Source organism: Ambystoma mexicanum, chromosome 9, assembly GCF_040938575.1.
Source record: "Ambystoma mexicanum isolate Mex_15411 chromosome 9, UKY_AmexF1_1, whole genome shotgun sequence".
Classification (NCBI taxonomy): domain Eukaryota; kingdom Metazoa; phylum Chordata; class Amphibia; order Caudata; family Ambystomatidae; genus Ambystoma; species Ambystoma mexicanum.
In genome coordinates, this window is record NC_090931.1 from 1,251,444,044 (window position 1) to 1,251,451,687 (window position 7,644).

General features: G+C 42.1%; 1 long non-coding RNA gene across 1 annotated transcript; it reads right to left on the reverse strand.

Moving 5' to 3' along the window:
* Positions 1-2,824: 2,824 nt before the first annotated feature.
* On the reverse strand, positions 2,825-3,927 carry LOC138489798 (uncharacterized). The gene is made up of 2 exons (XR_011274909.1): positions 3,651-3,927; positions 2,825-3,271 (listed from the first exon to the last, which is right to left on the reverse strand). It is a non-coding gene; the product is annotated as an uncharacterized lncRNA (long non-coding RNA).
* Positions 3,928-7,644: the final 3,717 nt, after the last annotated feature.

Sequence of the window (7,644 nt, forward strand, 5' to 3'; positions counted from 1 at the left end):
ACAGAATATTGACATTTCAAGTCTACCCTGTTCATGTAATCAGTGTTACTGAGGTCAAAACATGGTAATAATACAAAAAATGTCACAAATGTTTTGCTTTGTGTCCATTTTGTTTTACATAAAGTCCAGATTTAGCATTCACAAAACTTGCATTTGACATACCGACGGATGCATTAACCTTGAAGATGCCATCAATTAAGCAGCCCCAAGTGTATTCTTGGGTGTGGCTGCTAATGGATTGCGTTTGCACGTGCTCACTCTCTAGGAGTGGCAGGGTGTGGCTGGTGAGCTGGCCCTAATGGGTGTGCTCACGATCTAAGCTATATAAGATGAACCGATCCTCAAGACTGACGCTTTGCGTTATTCTGCACTTGCAAGCAGCATAACACTCACTGTCGCCTGAGGTCAGACTTACCTTTGAAGATCCTGCTTCCTGCATATCCAGCTTCCTGCCAGCATACTCACCAACTGGGTGAAGCTGTTTTTAACTGTACATCTCTTTGGCGAAACAAGTATTCATCTTTACACTTTCCGGAACGTCGAAATCTTCATCTTAGCACTGCAGCACGACACGCTCCATTGTTGACAGCAGTGCCTGCAAGGAAAAACAGAAGACAAGGTTACAGTCAGTTTAAGGTTGTGCTTCACCATACCGTTTCCATCTAAGGGAAGAAAACAGAAGAGAGACATTATTACGGGCATAAATAGGAGCAACATATAAAGACATTAAACAGAAGGAACAGCATCACAAGAGCTCAAGAAAGACTTACCAATCATAAGGAGAAGCATAATCACAGCTGGATTAATCCTTATCAGGGATCAGTAAAGGAACTAGATCCCATGCGACGTTCCCCTGCCAGAAGTAGCAGGACAGAGAGCTTATCTTCCATAATTCACAGGTGAGCTTTATGGGCCAGCAAATGCTCACAGAAACCGTACTTTGTTGTGAAGGGTTCGAGAGGTACAACAATCTCAGATTGGCACACTCACACACTCTTATCTCCACGCAGGAGCAGTATCACCACGTACCACCGCTCACAGATTTTCTACTGAGGGAGAGGCCTGAAGGGGGCGATTCAAGTTCAGGGAGGGCTGCAACCATGCCCCAGCACCTCGGCAGAGACCAGGTGAGCATAACAGAACGCAAAGCCTCTAATACTCTCTGCCTGGGCGTTATGGAAACTTCAGAAACAGATCAATTAGCCCTCTTACTAGGGGAATTACGGACTGAAGTACATGCTTCAAGACAGGAAACTAATGCATTATGGAGGGATCTCATTGTAACTCGAGAAAGAACTGACGAATTGGCAAGACAAATGCTACAAGCACAAGAAGGACAGGTTCCATTGCCTGGAGTGACCCATTCTTCTAATTCTTCCACACCACAACAATCAACACTGGTTCAGGTGGTTTTTCCAGGCGCAGTTCCTGTAGCCCGTCCCAAACGCTTCATCGGCGAGCCAAACAAGATCGCTGTATTTATGAACCAATGTCGCCTTCATTTCTTGTGCAGACCAGGAGCCTTTCCTAATGACCAAGCCAAAGTGGTGTTTGTACTCTCTTATTTAGGAGGTAGTGCGGTGGACTGATCGATACCTTTGGTAAATCAAGATGACCCTTTACCCACGGAACTTTAGGAATTTCCAACATGAGATGGAGAAATTGTCTGCCCGTCATACTCAAGGACAAGCTCTGGACAACGAGTTGTTGTCACTCAGATAAGGGAGTCAAGATCTATTAACCTATATTGCAACCTTCAATCGCCTCATAGACCAGACCAACTGGCCAGAAGAGAAGAAGACTACACTCTTTTATTGAGGGTTACCCGGAGAACTTAAGGATGTGTTGGCGCAAGTGGTGAATCCCCTGAGAGGTGTGAGGACTGCATAGACCTGACGGTGCAACTCGATCATAGGGTGCAGAATTGGAAAATGGACCAAGCTAGATCAGAGGGATGTTCAGTTTACGTTCGACCTTGTAAGAATCAGACTAAACCACATGAAAAGTCTAAGCCAATGCAAATTGGTTGATTACGAAGTCCCCTTACCAAAGCAGAAAGGGAAAAAAGAAGACAAAAACAGCTTTGCTTATATTGTGGACAAGCAGGTCACTTCCTCCGTAACTGCCGGTAAAACCACACAAGAAAATGGTTGGGGCAACAGACAAAACTGATGAAGAAGAAGAACAGAACTCAGGAAACACCAATGCCAGGCAGGTGTAGGGGTCCACTTGTTGAACATGAAAAAGGAATCCGTACAGACCTCACATCTAGTCCTTCCAGTGCCTTGGAGGCATATTTTGATTGTGGAGCTGTGGGTAGCTACATTGACCAAGATTTGGCTCTCCGAATAGGCCTCCCTCTCTGACAGAAGCAGAAATCGGAAAACATCACTGCTGTGGATGGTTCTCAGTTATCATCCAGCCCGGAGACACAATAAACCAAGAAAGTCAAATTTCTGTGTCAGGACGTGCATCAAGAGGACATTTCTTTCGATCTCATTGGTGCTTCTCAGTTCCAGATGATATTGGGAATGCCCTGGCTGGAGACCCACAATCCTAAGATCGACTGGCAAAAACAAGTTCTGACATTTCCTCATGATTGTGCCGACACATGTTACAAAAAAGATGACACCAATCTGAAACTGAAGGAAGGAATCGTGTTGGGCCTCATCAGCTCCTTACCGCTTGAATACCAAGATTACCAGGATGTCTTCAAAAAAGAGCAATGTATTCTCTGAAAGACACAGGAAACCCCACGCTTTGGATTGGAGTATTAATTAAGATTTAGATAGCGGAAAGACATCCAAAGGAAACAATTCAAAAATAACGGTATCAAGGATTTTATTAAACCTGATACTAATTTAATATATCAAACAAATCATGATTAAATCTGCACTTGTAATAACAATTTACATAGCAGGAAACAACTTTTATTAAAAAAGACACATCTATATAATAAAAATCATCTTATTCAATCATCCAAGCATACAACCTCATCCATCCATTTAGACAAACCATTCATACTAAACACCAATCAATGTACGACATAAAATCTATAAGAAAATTCATCATAATTAATTCATCTGAAAGATTTATAGAAAGAACATGAAATCAATTTGACGGGCCACAGCAGATGACATCAGTGGCCTAGGCAATTAAGATGGGTCCCAGAGTTTTCTAACCACGACCTCATCTTAGTCCAAACTCGACCGGTTTCGACGTATATACTTTAGTGTAGTGACGTCTTCATCAGGAGTAACAAAAGTATATTCTAACATCAAGAAAGAAAGAAAATCAAAGATAATACATATCAATGTGTGAAGCCCTTGTACTTGGACAAAAAACATATAACATCCATAATAAAAATATCTATAGTGGAACAATAGGTAATAATATACAAGAGCCTGCTACCAACCCGGGAAAAGTTCCAGGATGGACCTGAGGTGTCTGGCAGAAAGTAGTGCTACCCTCTTGTATTGGTGTCTCCGAGAGGCAGATAAGAGCCAGGCCATAGACAGAATCAATGCTACAGATATACAAATGTACACATAAATATCACAAGGTCAATATGTCGATCCTCCACTACAGCGGCCCACGGACAGGACACGAGAGTCACATACTTAAGATAAACCTAAAGAATATTAACTAACCTTCATTCATGCAATGGAAGGCTGTGCGTCTCTTCCTTAAATTGTACGCTGTGTTCACTTATATTAAACAATAGCTTCTCCGTAGAAGTTCCTGCAGATAGCGAAGTGTATGGACGCCAACGTTCTTCTCGAGAATGTCCAAACGCTCGTTCAACCAGCGGTCATAAATTTGAAGGTGACTCCCCGGATCCAGGGTTGGCTGCACCTGATGTTATATGGGCCTAAACACAACACAAGAGTTTGAGTATGTGAGAGACCGGTTGTTCTTACAATTATATTATTGGCTATACCCAAAGTGAATTACTTCCAATTGAAAATAAATTGATGAATTAATACCACAATTGTGACTAAACAAATACGGCTTGCTGAAAAGCTTACTATTTAGAGAATTTCAAAAAGGTAGGGGGAGAGGGGTTGCATTTGAAAATTGCTCAATATTTCCGACTCCAGATTACTTGACTCGGATGGGGTTTAACGGAAAGCCAAGGATGTGGGGCTCCCTTCTCTAAACAATAAAGGCAAGAAGCGATTTGGAAAACCGCCGTGATTCGAAAGGCCCCCACACGACAGAATGTTTACCTTAAGCGAAAGAACTCGCCAGTTCTCACAGTAGCTAGTCACCCGTATCCCAGCTGGGTCCGATTGAAAGTGGCGTGCAACACAGTATCACCGTTTCAAGGGTATTGATATATGCGTGAAAAACATCATGTGATCACGTAATTAACCACGTGACCACAAACTGAACTGGCCTACGTTCTAAATGGCCGTACCCTCTCAGATGAAAGACGCACGTGATTAGGCAGTATACCAGTGTACTACCCGACATATATAAAATGTTATGACAGGTAGTATTTAGTTACTCGAATTCCATGGTTCCATGGTATTAAGGCCCAATGTTAATGTTTTTAGATTAAATATCCACATTTGTTCCTTGTAATCTAAATTTTTTAATAGTTGGGGTTGGTTTTGTGCATATACTTTTTCTATGCAAAACCATTCCATCTGATCAGCCGTATGGCCCATCTCGACAAAATGGATTACCATTGGGGCATTGAGGTTTCGAGTTCTGATCTTTGAACGATGTTCGTTAATACGGGTACTCACTTCTCTGGTTGTTTTGCCTACATAAAACAACTGGCATGGGCAACGAATGGCATAAATGACATTCTTACTTTTACAAGTGGTAAAGGTACGAAGGGTCCACTTTCTGGTCTGTGAATCAAATGACGTAGTTTTTTTGGAAAACTTACAAGCAACACATGAAGTGCAGGGATAGTGTCCCACCACTGGGTTAGAATTGGTATCGCGGATTGTATGCACTTTAGGAAAAGTTCTACTGGCACGAGTAATCTTTTGCTTCAAATTTTTACTTTTTTTGAAAGCAAATAGAGGTCTGGGTATAGATGTTCCTGATGTATTAAGAATTCGCCAGTTTTTTAAGATGATCCCTCTAATAGCATTACTGTGTTGACAAAAAGTTGAGACACATACTAATTCATCTTTCTTTTCAATGTCTCGCTTGGGTGTCAATAAGAGGTCTCTGTTGATATATCGAGCTCTCTTTTTGGATTTTTTTATAAGTTTCTTTGGATATCCCCGTTCCAATAGTCTTTTTTCCAAAATTGCTGCATGTTTGACAAAATCTGCGATATCTGTGCAGTTACGGCGTAGCCGTAAGAACATCCCATATGGTAAGTTACAAAGTAAACTGGCTGGATGTTGGCTCTCATATTTCAACGTGGTATTTCTCTCTGTGGGTTTTCTATGTAATTCTGTGCAGAGATACCCTTCTTTGAAAAAAATAGACAAATCCAAGAAAGGAATTCTAGATACTGAATATTCAAAAGTGAAATGAATATCTAAGTCTACCGCATTAAGCCATTGAACAAATAAAGTCAATGATGTTGATGAGCCTTCCCAAATCATAAGTATATCGTCGATGTATCGACGGTACACCTTGATTTGGCCCCTAAATGGGTTAAATGCTGACAGGATTTTTTCTTCCTCCAAGAGTGCCATGAAAATAATGGCAAGATTTGGTGCAAAAGTGCACCCCATCGCTGTCCCTTTACATTGCAAAAAGAATTCCTCCTTGAATTTAAAAAAACTGTTCTTAAGGACTAGCTCTGCTGCTTTACATAGGAATTCTGTGGGAACCAAATGTGGTTGTATGCGCCGATCTAGCATTATGCGCAGGCTCTCCACCGCTCTATCCTGAGGGATATTTGTATAAAGCGCTTCAATATCAAGCGTTACTAGAATTTGAGTACTGGGATCAAATGCTTTTGTTTCAACGAGGTTGATGACGTCTCTCGAGTCAAGAAGAAATGTGGGCGTGGCCATCGCCAGTGGTTTAATAAAGAAATCAATGTATTTCGAAAGGGGTTCCAGTAGTGAACCACAACCCGAGACTATAGGTCGTCCTGGGGGGTTCTCAGTATCTTTATGTATTTTAGGCATAATGTAAAATAAAGGTATGCGATCTTCCGACAGGTTGATAAATTCAGCCTCTTTAGTGGAAAGGAAACCCGATTGGTTTCCTTCTTCAGTGAGTTTGAGTACCTTTAGCTTAATCATTTCTGATGGATCTTTCACCAATTTGGAATAGTGCCCAGGAATGTGTAGAAGTCTCAGAGCTTCTTGATCATAACGATCAGCATCCCAAACAACTATCCCACCACCCTTATCTGCAGCCTTAATAACTATTGATTGGTCCGAGGCTAATCTCTCGATAGCCTCGAACTCAGAAAGCGTCCAAAAAAGAGCAAGCCAACGATCTGGCCTCGCACAGACCCTACGATTGTCAAATTGATCTTGTACCCGAAGCCCAGATCCCTTGCAGCCGAATTTACGCTCTGACAGAACAGGAAAATCAGCATCTTAGAACTTATGTGGATCAGTACCTGACAAACGGTTTCATTCGCACGTCCCAGTCACCTGCCTCCTCGCCCTTATTCTTTGTGCCTAAAAAGGAGGGGGACTTAAGAACTTGCATCGACTATAGAGCCATCTATCAGATCACAGCAAAAAATCGATATCCTTTACCACTTATAACAGAGTTCCTGGACCAAGTGAAACATGCTCAAACCTACACAAAACTGGATTTAAGAGGAGCATACCATCTTGTAAGAGTAAACAAGGGAGACGAGTGGAAAATGGCCTTCTGCACGTAGTACGGCCTCTTTGAATACCAGGTCATTCCCTTCGGGCTAACAAATGCCCCTGCGGTGGTCCAATTCTTTTCGAATGATGTACTCCGTGAACTACTGGACGTTTGCGCTCTTGGTTACATTGACAACATTCTTATCTACTCAAATTCCATGGAAGAACATGTAGGCCATGTCCGGGCAGTCTTAGAGAAGCCTCAACAACACCAATTGTATGCCAAGATGGAAAAAAAATGTTTCCATGTAACCAAGGTCGAGTTTCTATTTTTCATGCTCACACAAGGCGTACATATGGATACACGAAAGGAGGATGCAATCCTCCAATGGCCTTCACCAACAACCACGAAAGGAGTGCAAAGCATGCTCGGATTCGCTGACGTTTATTGTCGGTTTATACCTGGGTTTTCACAAATTGTACATCCAATTACCTCCTTGTTAAAGAAAAATCAAAAGTTCTATTGGTCGACAGAAGCTGAAAAAGCCTTCCAGAAGTTCAAACTATCATTCACTACAGCACCAGTCTTTCAACACCCACGACCAGACCTACCTTACATAGTTGAGACAGATGCTTCAAAAATAGCCATGGGAGCAGTATTGTCACAACGAGACCCTGAAACTGGACAACTACACACACCGTCGCATTCTGGTCCCACAAATATTCAGCCCCCGAGTTGAACTAAGTAATCGCAGATAAGGAATTACTGGTGATTAGAGCAGCATTCAAGGCCTGGAGACATCACCTTCTTGGGACGAGACATACAGTCACTGTCATCACGGACCACCATAACTTGCAATACTTGAAAACCGCCAAAGCAGAATCCTCGCTT